This window comes from Pinus tabuliformis, chromosome 5_1 (assembly GCF_031772625.1).
Source record: "Pinus tabuliformis cultivar Carrire ecotype Pingquan chromosome 5_1, CPIR1, whole genome shotgun sequence".
Taxonomy (NCBI): Eukaryota; Viridiplantae; Streptophyta; class Pinopsida; order Pinales; family Pinaceae; genus Pinus; species Pinus tabuliformis.
The window spans coordinates 689072307-689088670 of NC_142305.1; positions in this window are offsets into that span (position 1 = coordinate 689072307).

A 16364-nucleotide genomic window follows, 5' to 3' on the forward strand; every position below is an offset into this window, starting at 1 on the left:
TTTAAGCAAATCGTTGACTTCCCATGCCTTGTCCATAGTAGCTGTCGAGTATTCCCCAGCATACTGAGAGAGTTTAGTAAGGTCTTCGGAAGGATTGAATTCCTCTCTCGATACCACATTATTTTTTTCCATCTGTGCAAGCAAAAGAGAAGATTGATCAAGTTTTCTCTTTTTCCTTTGTCTCTTTATTATAGCCCTATGCTTAGGGCTGTAGAAGACATCCAAAGGTGGTATTTCTTCTACATGTAGAACGATTTTATCGGATGGGTTTTCTGGAATCATCTCTATATCGTTTTGTGTCATGGGTGGGCCGCTGGTTTGTTCAGTTGGAACCACATTAGTTGCTGTCTTTTGAGTAGTTGTCACTTTAGGTGTGCTAAATCCCTGTAGGCTCTCAGTATTGCTTATGATTGAGTCGAACTGTCGCCATTCTTTGAGTAGTTTGGGATCAATGTGAATGTCTGTATTCATTAATTCACTACCTTTTCCCTATTCCTGTTTCTGTTTTGGCATTTTTTCTTTCTCAGAGACCTCTTCCACATCAGAAGCCTTATCAATAGTTGTTTGTTCAGTTTGACTGGATGACTGAATTGTAGGGATTGTGGATAATAGGTCTAAAGGCAGAGTTTGCAATCTCTATTCTCTAAGCCTATTAAACATTTCTAGCCCTTCATCTTGATACTTGATTCTAACCAATCCTTTTACTTGAAACAATGATTCAGTTGAGGAAAATAGATCATCGAAGTCATCTGCTTTATGATCAAATTTAGCAAGTTTGGCTTGTTCAAGAACATTATAGGCAACCTTTCTTGGATCATATTGCCTGTCAGGAATTGTGGCAAGCTTCAGCATTAGCATCTTTTCTGTCTCCTTCTCTGCGTGCTTGTAATCATGAAGAGTGAAAATGCTGCATCGTAAAGGGAATATAGGCCATACCTATTTCTTAGAATTTTTAAGGGTTTTTGATGTCCCTTCTACTATTATTTGATAAGCCAATTCCTGAGCTAACAATTTATCGGGCACATACAAGGGAAGGACACGGGGTTTAGTGAGGCTACCAAAAAGCCTTATATAAGTAAATTTTTTCTCCCCAAACCAACTACCTACTGCTGTCAAGTCTGTCTCTGCTTTTTGGGATATCCTGGGAGTAGGCTTATTAAAAATAGAGTAATATACAGGTAAAATGAAACCATTGAAAATTTTATACAGATGATTTTTGTAGTGAACCTTCCATAACTGCTCATGATAAATATGGATTGGTTTAGGGTCTTGGGGAGTCCATCTCAATCCGAGTAATGGAAATTCAAAATTGAAACAAATAGTATCCATAATGTATGCACTGTAATAGAATGGGGGAATGGTCCTGGTAGTTTGATGTGCATTTATTCTATACTCTAGAATTGGCGTGGCTAGTTTATTAGACAAAATATTCGCTCAATCCATTACATAACCATTGATTGTAGCTTCCATTAGAGGGACCATTTCTATATTGAATTTAGTAGAATCATGTATTCCCCACATCCTACATATCATAGCTCCAACATAGTAGTAAGGGGAAGCCAATGAGTCAACAAAGTACTCACTCGATGACTCGTGCTTGTGCTTTTCTGGGAAATGCCTCCACTACTTTATCAGGGTTGACTCCGAGTCATTTTCCTTTGCAAATACTTCTAGGAAAGCGTTGTTGTATCGCTTCTTAGGTTGAGGTAAGTGATACATTTTCCTGAGATCCTCAGGTTGAAATGCGCCGAATATCCTCCCATCAGCTGTGCAAAAGGTTCTATCCGAAACTGGAATTTTCTCTACCACCCATCTTACCACATCAGTATATTGTAGGATTTTAGCTCGCGCTGCTATCCTGTGAAAATAGGAACAAGCCAATTCTTTAAGAGCTTCTTCTGGCTTGTTAGTGGAATCGGCTGTGGCCTCTTCTTATAACTCTTCGGGCTCCTCTGCTTCAATCATATTATAAATAATCTCCCAGCTAGTGTTTCCCAAACCAAGACACGTCGTATATGAGATTAATCCTTTTTTTCTTGGTCCTGGATCTTTGACTACAGGAGCTACTATTGTGGGCTTCTTTGGTTTCTTCCCCATTTTCTTCATATTTCTGGTATCGGAGGAATTTTGCACAAACAGTTGCAAACCGTGATACAGATAAGTGCTGCTGCAAGCCAATATGACAATGAATAGAGTTACATCGATTGGCATATGATAAATGAAATATAGTTAAGGGTTACTACGGATAAAATCTTATTAAAAGATCTACCCTTAACTGCATTATTGAATAGCCGTTTAACCTGTCAATCATGGTAATAACATCATAAATGCCCATCACGTCGCTCATATTCCAAATGATTATTTCAAGCATGCCTTAGATTTCATTGATCAGCGATCGGCGATAAATTGCAAATCGGTGATCGGGAGTGTCAAAGGGAAGGGCTTTAACACTTGCTGTAAAAATCTCTGATTACCGAAAGGTGATATAATGCATGCAAACCTTTTAAATTTATTTTTCTAGATGTGTGCCTAATTAATAGATCGCAGTTGGGACTTGGCTCGAGCTTTATTGCTTTGTCATGCAACTCCGTCGATTGTCGATTGCGACTTACTTTATCGCATTGGGGGTTTTGAGTAGGCTTGTTTATATGTTACTTTATGATTGACACCGCCGAATTGTCGATTGCGATTTGCTTTATTGCATCAGAAGAGTTGAGGGGCTTTGTTTTATTATACCTTTGGCATTTGCTTCCTCTGATTTGTGATTACTTTTTCGGATCAGAGAATTGGGTGAGGTTTTCGCTTTTGGTGTGTGTTTCCTTTATTATTGCGATATATGATCTCTTATCGCTTTATCATAATAAAGAATGGTTTTATAATATTTACTAAAGGAACACTTCGTTTTTAATTAAAAGGCTTTATAAAATTATTCATTTACATCGGGCCTTTTAATAAGGATTTTTTCTTATGATGGGTTAGTACCAATTTTTATTTGTGGATACAAAAATCTCACGTAAGTTGATTTTTAAAAGGGACCCTTTTCTTATCAAAATTTTATGTAAATATTTTTAGAAATGGGGGGTTGTTGTACAACACAACAATTGACGATTCACTAGGAGAAACAATTATCTCTAAGAAAGTAATATAATACTTTAACTTTCTTAATCTGAAAACCTTAATTGATAGAGAAAATCTAATATAACTAGATAATCATAAATTCTAAATATAATGATAATTATTTTTGCTATTTCTTTCTCATCTTAAAATTAAATACATTCTAAGCTTTAAGTAAACCTTAATTGGTTGATAATGATAAAACAAAAGACTTCTCCAACTTAGCTTTTATAATGACTCCTTTGTCATAGGTAGAGCCGCTGCTGCCAGCAAACGTCTATAGTCTCAATAGGGTTACCTTTTAACTATTTGATCATTCATTGTTCCATATATTTCAGAGTATAATTTAAAAGAATGAATCCAAAAAGATATGTTTCCATATTTTTTTGTATTACATTTTCTTTTTTCCTTATTTCTTTATTTTGTAAGATAAAAAGCCATTATCCTGGTTTGGTGGCCAGCTGTTGACAATGCCATTCAAAGGTTGTAATTTAACCGAACAAGCCGGCTCATGATGAGACCCATCATCTTATAATTATAAGCCATTACCCTATTTTAGTATGCAGTGTTGGTAATGTCAGTTGAACTATTCCCCTATGATCATGATAAGCAAGCTTGTAATAAGACCTCTTATCTTTTATATCAAATATATTTTAGAATTACTCTCTGAGAAACTATAAACTTTGATGGATGGGATGAACAATTTTCTCCTTAAGAGAACATAGATGACATTTTTAAGAGTTGAAGATGCTAAGATTGAATCAATCTTTGTTTTATATTGATAACCGTTTTTAGGCTTCTAAAACTTTAGAATGATTTATAGTACTTTCAAGTTTTGAGAATATTTCACAAAAATAAAATGGGGTTTTTAGAATCTAATTATACCTAATTTCCTAGAATTTTCCTTTTCCTTAAAGGCTTCCATCTATCAAAAGTAAATATTAAGACTATTTTCTTTTGAGTAACTTTTCAATGTAGTAAAGACCAATAGAAGACTATTTACAACATTATTTCCTAAGAGAAAAATAACTAATTATTTACACAAATCCAGCTGAAAATTGAGTATTTACAAAGGGAGAAGGGGTTACCTCCTCAATTGAAGATTTTTTTCAGAATAAGCCCATTAACAGGAAGAGAGTCTCTCTTTCCTAATAGATCTTGCAATATGAATGTAGAAGGGCCTATCTTCTCGCTGATTTGGAATGGTCTAAGCCACATTTTCTGAAACTTAGTGTGTTTTCCTTTATCCTCATGGGCTTTGTCCCACTTCAAAACTAGATCACCAACTTGTAAATATTTTGAGCTGGTTGAAGTTGTATCAAAAGAAGATTTAATAATCTGTTGATGCTTTGCATGTGTAATTCGGGCTTTCTCCCTTTCTTCTTCTAGTTTTAGGATTTGATCATGTCTCAATTGAATAGAAGATGAGGGATTTTCTTCAATAAACTACACAAAGGATAATGATGGAAGTACTAAATTTGCTGGTATGACAACTTCCTTTCCATACACTAGAGTAAATGGAGAAGTGCCTATTGAGGCCTTTTGTGTTATTCGGTCTGCCCATAGTGCAAATATCAAAGACTTATGCTAGTTTTTATGATTCTACTCAATAGTTCTCTTAATGATTTTGATAAGATTTTTATTGGTAGATTCTGCTAAACCATTACCCTGAGGGTAGTAGTTCGCAGAATATTTCAATTTGAATCCTCTTTTGATAGCAAATTCAAGTATAGAATTACCAGAGAAGTAAGATGCATTATAAAAAATAAGAGCGTTTGGGACACCAAACCTGGTAATGATGAACTGATCTATGAATTCAATGATTGCCTCAGAGTTTTCTGTCTTCAAAGGAATTGCTTCCACCCACTTAGTAAAGTAATCGGTAGCTGTAAGGATATACCTATGTTGTTTGGATGAATGTGGAGTGATTTCTCCAATGATATCCAATCCCCATTGTCAGAAGGCTGTTCAATGTTGACTGGTTGCAAAGGAAAAGCTGGCTTCCTTTGTCTTCCACTGGTAATTTGACATATTTGGCATTTCCTTACATATTCATGAGTATCTCTAAATAAGGTGGGCTAGTAAAACCTAGCATGAATGATTTTGTGGGCTGTTGTATCAGCTCCAAAATGTCCTCTTGCTGGACCATCATGTAGCTCCTGCAAGACCTTTTGTGCTTCAGGTTTTTCTAAGCATCTTAGCAAAATTGAATCATAATTCCGTCTAAACAACACATCATCAACAATCATGAAGTTTTTTGATTTCAGTCTTATGGCACCCTTGTTTTTATAGGAAAGATTAGAAGGAGCATATATGTTTTTCAAATAGAATATCAAATCTGCATATTGGGATTCAGGGTTAGTGTTACTTACCTGATTGATTTCTTCAGTATCGTTTGTACCTTCATGTTCTTGAATATTAGAAGCTCTTGCTAACAACCTGCAAAAACCTTGGCTTTTGACAATCTTTGCTGGTTTAATTTCCAAGTCATATTTTTGTAATGTTGTGACCCAATTTGCCCTTTTTTCTCCCAATTCCCTTTTAACTAGTAACTGCCTTATTGCTGGAAAAGGGAATATAACTTTTGTGTGAACCTTTAAGAGAAAGGGTCTGTAGTGTTTAATGGCTTTGTATACAACAAAGGATTGTTTTTCAACTTCAGAGTAATTAAGTTCAGCACCTTGAAGGTTTGAACTATAAAATGAAATTGGTGCTTCAAAGTTTTGATCGTTGATTTGTGTCAGCACTGCTGCGTAAGATGAATCAGATGCAAGAGTATATAAAATGAAATGTTTTGAAAAATTAGGAGTGCTTAAAGCAGGGGCATTTATGATTAATTGTTTAATTAATTAAATGCCTCTTTTTCTATAGGCCCCCATTTAAACACTGAATTTTTATTGATCATGGTTTGTAATGGTAAAACAATTTGTGAAAAATCTGGAACAAATCCTTTTACAAAGTTAATTTGACCTAAAAATGATTGCATTGATTTTTTATTATGTGGAAATGGAATATCAGAAATCTCTTTGATTCTATCTAGATCAATATAAATACCATCCTTTGAAATAATGAAGCCTAAGAGTTTACCTTGGTCAAGAGTGAAAAAGGATTTCTTAGGGTTGAGTGAAATGCCATACCTTTTACAATGTTCAAAGATTTGTTTCAAATCATGCAAATGACTTGATCTTTTTTTAGAGAAAAAAATAATGTCATCTAAATAGACAACTACTGATTTATTGATTAGACCTTTGAATGCTATGTCCATCGCTCTTTGGAACGTAGCTCCAACATTGATTAACCCGAAAGGCATTTTTTGATAGGCATAAGTTCCCCACTTGGTTCTGAAAGTAGTCTTAAGTCTGTCATTGGGGTGCACCAAAATTTGGTTATACCCTGAAAAACCATCTAAGAAGGACATTAATTCAAAGCCAGCTACTGAATGGAGAGTTTGCTCTATTGTTGGTAGAGGGAAATTATCCTTTTGACTTGCTTTGTTAAGATTTATGAAATCAATACAAATTCTAATGTCACCATTTTTCTTCCTTACTGGCACCATGTTAGACACCCAATTTGAATTTCTAATAGGAAAAGTTATGTTAGCCTTCAAGAGTTTGTTTAATTCAGCTTTTATTTGACTCTCTAAGTTAGGATGAATCTTCCTTAATTTCTGCTGTACTGGTTTTTCTTGTGAAAGCATTGGAATTGTATGTTGTATGATAGATGTATCATACGTTTTCAAATCATCATATTTCCAAGCGAAAATGTTTTTATATCTATGCAATAATCTAATGAATGCAATTCTTTCTTCTGAAGAAATTCCTAATCCCAAATTGATGTTTTGTGGATTCTCCTCAGTACCAAGGTTTATCAATTCAAATCTCAAAGCAGAACTTTGGAGCTTTGAATTAGAAACCTGTTTAAACCTGTCTTTGATGTTGTAAAGATCTTCAAGTTTGACCACCGGTTTGGGTATTGAGTTTTCTTCAAGCTTTTCTTTCATTTGAAGATCATGCTCACTTTCATCAATAATTTGATCATCATAGGACTTATCAGAAGTTAAGAAATTTAAAATGTCATCATCATGATTGAACACTCGCTAGTTAGTGACATTATCAGGAATTGATGGTCTAAAACTAACTCTACTAAAAATCTATCGGGACTGTAATTTTCGGATGGAAGGAGCTTAGAAGCAACATTGGCTAGTAAATTTGCTGATGCATTCTAGGATCTAGGGATGGGAGAAATATTGAATGCTAAAAATTGAGATATAAGGTCTTGTACCAAGGACTGATAGTGTTTAAGGTGACTAGAAAGGCAATGTATAGTATTTCTGACTTGTCTTATAACAATTTCAGAGTCACCGAACACTTTCAAATATTGAACTTTAAGACCAATTTCTTTATAAAGTCCTTGAATCAAGGCTTCATATTCAGCAGTATTGTTTGTGCACTCAAATTCTAATCTGCATGATAACATGGTCTTTTCTCCCTGAGGGCTAACTAAAGTACAACCTTCTCCTGCACCTTCATTAGATTTAGACCCATCAAAATATAATGACCAAAACAAAGATTTATCTATAGTTTTATTTACAGTTTCCTCAACATTTTTAACACACCTTGATGTATCTATTTGGGAAAATTTTTCAATTTGAGATGTGAAATTATTGACTGAGAAGGGTGATGATTGAGTAGTAAAATTGCCAAAGAACTATTCAGATGAGTAATTACCCAAAATGTTGTTGTTGAATTCTATCGGTTGGTTTTCTTGTTCAAACTCAGTGACAGTATGAGTCATATGTTTCTCCTGATCAATCTTTATCTGATTTGGCTTTCCTTTATAAGGTAGCCACTTATGAGACCAATTGGTGGAAATATAACCATGAAGTTTCTTAGACCAGTCTCTACTCAAAATCAAACCATAGAATTCAGGAATATCAGTGATTAAAATATCAATTCTCTGAACCACTATTGGATCAGCTGATAACTTAATGGTAACTGAGTTGATTTCTCCTAATACCCAGACCTTAGTTCTATCCAACTGGAAAATATGGATTGCATAATTTTGGGGTTCAATGTTCAATTTGGAACAAACTAAAGATGGCATTATATTCGAGGAAGCCCCTGAGTCAATCAAGTAGTTGTGTAGATTTCTATTATATATCTCGTAGGTTAAGAGAAAATGAGGAGTATGGGAATTTGATCTATCTCCGATTAGGATAGCATTAGTAACTTCTACTCTACCAGGAGGTGGTTTACCTGTTTCATTAGCAGCTTTGGACAGTACAACATTAGGAAGAGGAGAAGAAGGTACTGCATCTAACTCCTCAAGCAGTAACTTTTGTTGATGTTTGAGTTTACTAAGTTCAAACATAGTGATATTTGCCTTTGTTTTCTTCATGTCTTCAATAATGTTGTAGTCCATAGAGTCTGTAACTACTAATGTTTTAGTCGTTGAAGGTGGATTTGAAGCTGATGGCTGATTTTGAGAGGGTGGGGTTGTAGACTTCTTTGTGGGGATTTTCTCTTTTGTAGCAGTACCCGTGTTCCTTCTCTTTTGATTTACTTGAACAGGTTTAGGAGTTCCTTTACTCCTGGTAGTTACAGGGAAAGCTTTCTGTTCATTTTCTGTATCAGAATTAGGCAGAATGAAGTCCCACATCCCATGACATTCTACAGTTACCTCTTCTTTAGTTTCTTCAGATGATAAGACCGTCTCTTCTTCTTCATCTTCTTTGAGGTCTGAGTCTACATTGGATATAGAATTTGGTGGTTTTGATTCAGGTTTCTTAACGTTTCTAAATGGCCTTTTTGTTGAAGTTTCAGCTACCTGCTTCTTGATTTCTATCATTTTGTTTGACATAGTCTTGAGAAATTTTTGGAGACCTTCCATATCATATGGATCTTTAGCCATTTTCTTCTTTGAATCATCTTTGAAAGATACTTTTTTAGATTTTCTATCTTCAAGAGCAGCTTTCTTTTCTAAGGCGATGATATGTTTTTCCACAGCAATTGCCTCTTTCATATTTTCTGCTAGAGTAGGTTTTCCAGCTCTATCTACAAAGATAGCTATGTTTGAAGGTAAAGCTGTTATATACCATTCACTTCTAACTTGTTCACTAGGCTTAGAAGTAGTCAGGATCTTATTCAAGAGTTTATTAAACCTTGAATTGAATTCTTTTATAGGTTCTTTAGACTCTGAGCTAATATTTGAAAGATCATTGATTAATGTGGCTACAAATCTGTCATCACCGTATTTAGTCAAGAAATGTTCTTGAAAAATATTCCAATTGGTAATGGATCCTGATGGTAAAGAAAAGTACCAAGACCCAACTGATCCTTGTAGGGTATAAGGGAAAATTCTAACAACCACATCTTCCTCTGTAACTCCTTTTAAGTTAACTGACAACATAAAGTTGTTAATGTGTTCATCTACCAGTATGCTTGCATCTGTATAAGGGAAAATTCTAACAACCACATCTTCCTCTGTAACTCCTTTTAAGTTAACTGACAACATAAAGTTGTTAGTGTGTTCATCTACCAGTATGCCTGCATCTGGATTAAATTTTTGCAACCATTTTTCAGGATATGCTGGCAATGGGTGCAAAGGTGCAAGCATAATGACTGCACCAAGACTGCTCCATGGGTTTTGTGCCATTATCAAGCTACTAATAGATGATAATGCCGATGAAGTTCCAGATGGTTGGGAAGGAGCAGATATTGAGGTTCCAGAAAGTTGAGAAGCCGATGTTGAAGTTCCAATTCCCTGTTGAATGACAATTTGGAATGGAGGAGTGGATGGTTGACTTTGAAATGGAGAAGACGAAATGGAGGATGATGATGAGAAAGTTTCACTATCAGATCCTTTAGTTGTTTTCCTTACCCTTTTCCTTTTAGGCAAAGGTAACTTAGTAGGTTCATTACCAAGCTTTTCACTCTGAAGTCTAGTGAGGGGGTGAGAAGGAAAGAATTGCGAAGTCACATTGCCTTGAGATACCTAGATTTCTGTGGTGATATTGAGAATCCTTGAAGTTTATGGATAAGAGACTGTACTTCAAGAGATTCAAGACTTAATTTATCTGGGATATTTTTGGGTTGAGCAATGGTAGTTGTCTCCTCTACTCATCGCTTGAAGACTGGAGTTCCAGTATGCGAGGGAGAAGTGGGAGGTGAGGTGGAGGGAGATTTACTCTCAGAATGGATTGTAGGTTTGGATTTCTTGCCATTCACAGTTCAAGCCCTCCTTCTAGCACCAAAAATGTTGATGCCTCAAAAATCGCTGCATCGACATCGGGGAAAACCACCCGGTCCGGACCTTAAAGGCAGCTCATTTTCCGTTTGGTGTGGTGGCTCTGATTGGATATAATGGGACCAATTTCCCAATGATTTGTAAATAGGATGGATAAGTGATTGATTTTCTATTATCTAATGGTAATGATGGATGATTTATTCTAATATGCAAAAATATAAACAACTAGTCTATCCCAGGAAATCTTTGTTTTAGTGCAATTCTTGGTGATTCTTATTGAAAAGTAGGCATGTAGATGACTCTACTTAAAAAAAAAATATTCATTCATATGATAATTACTTTGTTCAAGTAGTTGAACAAAGTAATAATTAAAACATTATTACACTATTTTTTATATACCATTGACATAAATATGAATGAAAAAGTAACAATCCTTAAACATTCAATAGTGATAAGCTAAAGGATTGTTATGAAAGCACATACATATATCAAATGATAACAAAAATGAATAAACGTCGATTCATATAAAAGAATGAAACAAAGACATAGATAGTAGTATCATATGTAATTTGAATCCCCTCCGATATCAATCACATTCAGATCCCGTCTTTCAACTTAGAAATACTCTTACAAAAAGCAATAGTGCATATCCCATCAAAGTACTCTTCATTAAAATTCAGAATTTAGGTCCAGTCTTCATAAAAAAATATATATTGGAAGAACAGTAGTGCAACTCCTGATCCAAGTCTTAATAAAAAAATTGAGGACCCTTTCCAAAAATATGAAAGGGTCTATAAAAACTTTCTAAACTAACTAACTATGAAATAAAAATGTTGTGAGCTGGTATAACCAAATCATAAATATATGAAAATCTCCCCGAAATAGACATGCTTGCAGTAGGTAAGAATGATTCACTATTTCGGCTGACTATCCTTTGGCTTGAGCTGGCATATGGCGAGCATTGGTTGCAATTCTGGAGGGTGACTCATACGTGAATGTAGTTGGGTAGAATATGTGGCATTAGTAATTTCAGGAATAATGTAACCGATTGCATCGGTTAGACATTTTGTCGCTGCCTTTTGACTATGTGGTTTAACAAGGAAGAACCAAAAGGTGTCCCATGTTAAACTTTGAATGCCTGCGATCAATCTTTCCCTCTTTTCCAGTTCCTGTTTCAATGCCTGATCCAATGCTTTGGCTGATGGTAGTTTCCCTGGAATGCATTCTGAAATTAAATTGGACAAATAAAGAGTATCATTAATTAATTCAATCAGATTACCAGTCGCCGATCTGCATCTTGAAGTCGCCCTCTCCACTTTCATCAGTTGAGATTGCATTCTAGGAACATGATTTCCTTATGTGATTCTAGAATTTGAGGCAGATTTGCAGCTTGTCCTTCCTTGGTTTCTTGCCAAGAGAGAAACTCTGTTAGTGTTTCATCAGCTTGCTCTAATTTCTGTCTTGCATCAACTAACTTCTCAATCATTGATGAAGAAATTTCACATAGGGGTAGAGCAAGAGAGATATTATGACATAGCAAGTTTAATTGATTAGATAATCACTTATTAATATGGAGAGCTTCTGATTTGAACTCTCCTACTTGAGGAAATCCTTTGAACCTTTCTATTTGTAGTGATAGTTGAGAAATTTGTTCATCTTTTGTTTTGCTCAACTGTTCATTCATTGTCTTCAGCTTGACCAATGCTTGGGATAGTTCCTTTTGTTTCTGAATTGCATTTTGATCTATTCTCTGTTTCTCTTTGAGCAATTGCTCATTTAATTGTTGCTGTGTTGCCAACTGCTATTCTAATTGCTCTATCCTCTGCTGCTTTTCAGATACATGTGTCTCCAATGAAACAATTGTCTGATCATTTTCTTTAAGCAAATTGTTGACTTCCGATGCCTTGTTCATAGTAGCTGTCGAGTATGCCCCAACATACTAAGAGAGTTTAGTAAGGTCTTCGGAAGGATTGACTTCCTCTCTCCATACCACATTAGTTATTTCCATCTATGCAGGTAAAAGAGAAGATTGATCAAGTTTTCTCTTTTTCCTTTGTCTCTTTATTACAGCCCTATGCTTAGGGCTGTAGAAGACATCCAAAGGTGGTATTTCTTCTACATGTAAAATGATTTCATCGGATGGGTTTTCTAGAATCATCTGTATATCCTTTTGAGTCATGGGTGGGCTACTAGTTTTTTCAGTTGGAACCGTATTAGTTGTTGTCTTTTGAGTAGTTGTCACTTTAGGTGTGCTAAATCCCTGTAGGCTCTCAGTATTGCTTATGATTGAGTCGAGCTGTTGCCATTCTTTGAGTAGTTTGGGATCAATGTGAATGTCTGTATCCATTAGTTCACTACTTTTTCTCTGTTCTCTGTTCCTATTTTGGAATTTTTTATTTCTCGGAGACCTCTTCCACATTAGGAGCCCTATCAGTAGTTGCTTGTTCAGTTTGACTTGATGGCTGACTTGTAGGGATTGTGGCTAATAGGTCTAAAGGTAGAGTTTGCAACTTCTATTCTCTAAGCCTATTCAACGTTTCTAGCCCTTCATCTTGATACCTGATTATAGCCAATCCTTTTACTTGGAACAATGATTTAGTTAAGGAAAATAGATCATCAAAGTCATCTGCTTCATGATCAAATTTAGCAAGTTTGGCTTGTTCAAGAACATTATAGGAAACCTTTCTTGGATCATATCGCCTGTTAGGAATTTTGGCAAGCTTTAGCATTAACATCTTTTCTGTCTCCTCTGTGTGCTTGTAATCATGAAGAGTGAAAACACCGCATCGTAAAGGGAATATAGGCCATACTTGTTTCTTAGAATTTCTAAGGGTTTTTGATGTCCCTTCTACTATTATTTGATAAGCTAATTCCCAAGCTAACAATTTATCAGGCACATACAGGGGAAGGACATGGGGTTTAGTGAGGCTACCAAAAAGCTATATATAAGTAAATTTTTCCTTCACGAACCAACTACCTACTGCTGTCAAGTCTATCTCTGCTTCCTGGGATATCTTGGGAGCAGGCTTATTAAAAATAGAGTAATATACAGGTAAAATAAAACCATTGAAAATTTTATATAGATGATTTTTGTAGTGAGATTTCCATAACTGCTCATGATAAATATGGATTAGTTTAGGGTCTTGGGGAGCCCATCTCCATCTAAGTAACGTAAATTCAGAATTGAAACAAATAGTATCCATAATGTATGCACTGTAATAGAATGGGGGAATGGTCCTGGTAGTTTGATGTGCATTTGTTCTGTAATCTAGAATTGTTGTGGCTAATTTATCGGACAAAATATTCGCCCAATCCATCACATAACCATTGATTGCAGCTTCCATTAGAGGAACCATTTCTATAGTGAATTTAGCAGAATCATGTATTCCCCACATCCTACACATCATAGCTCCAGCATAGCAATAAGTGGAAGCCAATGAGTCAACAGAGTACTTACTCGATGACTCGTGCTTGTGCTTTTTTGGGAAATTCCTCCATTGCTTTATCGGGGCTAACTCTGAGTCGTTTTCCTTTGCAAATGCTTCTAGGAACACCTTGTTGTATCGCTTCTTAGTTTGAGGTAAGTGATACATTTACTTGAGATCCTCAGGCTAAAATGAGCCGAATATCCTCCCATCAGTTGTGCAAAAGGTTCTGCCCGAAACTGGAATTTTCTCTACCATCCATCTTACCACATCAGTGTATGGCAGGATTTTAGCTCGCGCTACTATCATGTGAAGATAGGAACAAGCCAATTCTTTAAGAGTTCCTTCTGACTTGTTAGTGGAATCAACTGTGGCCTCTTCTGATAACTCTTCGGGCTCCTCTGCTTCAATCAGATTATAAATACTCTCCCAGCTAGTGTTTCCCAGACCAAGACACGTCATATTTGAGATTAATCCTTTTTTGCTTGGTCCTGGATCTTTGACTGCAGGAGCTGCTGTTGCGGGCTTCTTTGATTTCTTCCCCATTTTCTCTGGATTTCTAGTTTCGGAGGAATTCTGCACAAACAGTTGCAAACCGTGATACAAGAAGTGTTGTTGTAAGCCAATATGACAATGAATAGAGTTACGTCGATTGGCATATGATAAATGAAATATAGTTAAGGATTACCACGGATAAAATCTTATTAAAAGATCTACCCTTAACTGCATTATTGAATAGTCGTTTAACCTGTCAATCATGGTAAATAACATCATAAATGCCTATCACGTTGCTCATATGCCAAATGCTTATTTCAAGTGTGCCTTAGATTTCACTGATCGGCGATTGGCGATAAATCGCAAATGGCAAATGATTATTTAAAGCGTGCCTTAGATTTCACTGTTCGGCGATCGACGATAAATCAAAAATTGGCGATCAGGAGTGTGGAAGGGAAGGGCTTTAACACTTGCTGTAAAAATCTCCGATTACCGAAAGGTGATATAATGCATGCAAACATTTTGAATTATTTTTCGAGATGTGTGCCTAATTAATAGATCACAGTCGGGACTTGGTTTGAGGTTTATTGCTTTGTCATGCGACTCCGCCGATTGCCGATTGCGATTTGCTTTATCGCATTGGGGGTTTTGAGCAGACCTGTTTATATGTTCCTTTATCATTGACACCACCGAATTGCCGATTGTGATTTGCTTTATCACATCGGAGGAGTTGAGGGGCTTTGTTTTATTATACCTTTGGCATTTGCTTTCTCTAATTTGCGATTAATTTTTCGGATCGGAGAATTGGGTGAGGTTTTTGTTTTCGGTGTGTGTTTCCCTTATTATTGCGATATGCGATCTCCGATCGCTTTATCGCAATAAAGAATGGTTTTATAATATTTACTAAAGGAACACTTTGTTTTTAATTAAAAGGCTTTATAAAATGATTCATTTACATTGGGCCTTTTAATAAGGATTTTTTCTTGTGATGGGTTAATACCAATTTTTATTTGTGGACACACAAATCTTAACTAAGTTGATTTTTAAAAGGGACCCATTTCTTATCAAAATTTTATGTAAAGATTTTTAGAAATGGGGGGTTGTTGTACAACACAACAGGCCCTAACATATTGGAAATCATACTGGGGAAGAAAAGTTTGTTTGTTTGTTATTTTTGTTTGCTTTATAAACTATAGACAGAGCTTGAAGTTAGCCAGGTAGTCTTCGAACTGCTCTTGCTCTGAAAGTGCATAATAGATGAACGCTGCTTTAGTGAATCTCCAGTTTTGTTTATGAACTGAACATCTGGTTTCCTCAGCAAATGTAATCAAGTTCAGATTTGATTGTTGATGGTGAACAACGATTAGACAATCACTAGAAGGCTGAAATCATTCACCTGGTGATTCCAAATTAGTTTCGAGATCAGATCCAAAAACTCCACTAGAGGATGAACCTGAATAACAGAAACATGAAAGGACAATATGGAAAGATCAGGTATTCAAGTTGGAATTTCATCCAAGACATTTTGTTCTTTGTTCTAAATTATTTCTTCTCTTTTCCAGAGAATTTCAAGAAGGCTTTACAAAGTATAGTGTATTTGAGAAAAGATCCTCAGCCTACATTTGATTCCTTCCCTTTGAAGATTGTGAATACCAAATATTCGCATGCCTTTGAGTTTGATCAAGACCCTTTTTTTGAAGCTTGTGATGACCGTCTCCAAACTGATGAGCCTCAAGAGACCAAGACTGATTTTACACCTTTTGTACATACCCCTATACCTTGTAAAATTCCAGATCGATACAAGCCTCTGATTTTACCTCCTATATCCCATGCTTTCCCTAAAAATCATGACCTATATCTTCCAAGATTTGATGGTGAACGCAACAACATCACTGCTGAGAGACATGTACTGAATTTTGAGTCTTTCCTTGACCTTTTTGAAGTTGATGAAGAGGATGTCAGTATAAGGCTTTTTGCTCTTTCTTTGGAAGGCAAAGTCAAGAGTTGGTTCAAAACCTTGCCTAATGCGAGAATCTTAGATTTCCAGCAGTTCGTTAAAGTTTTCCTCGACAGGTGGGTGGTCAG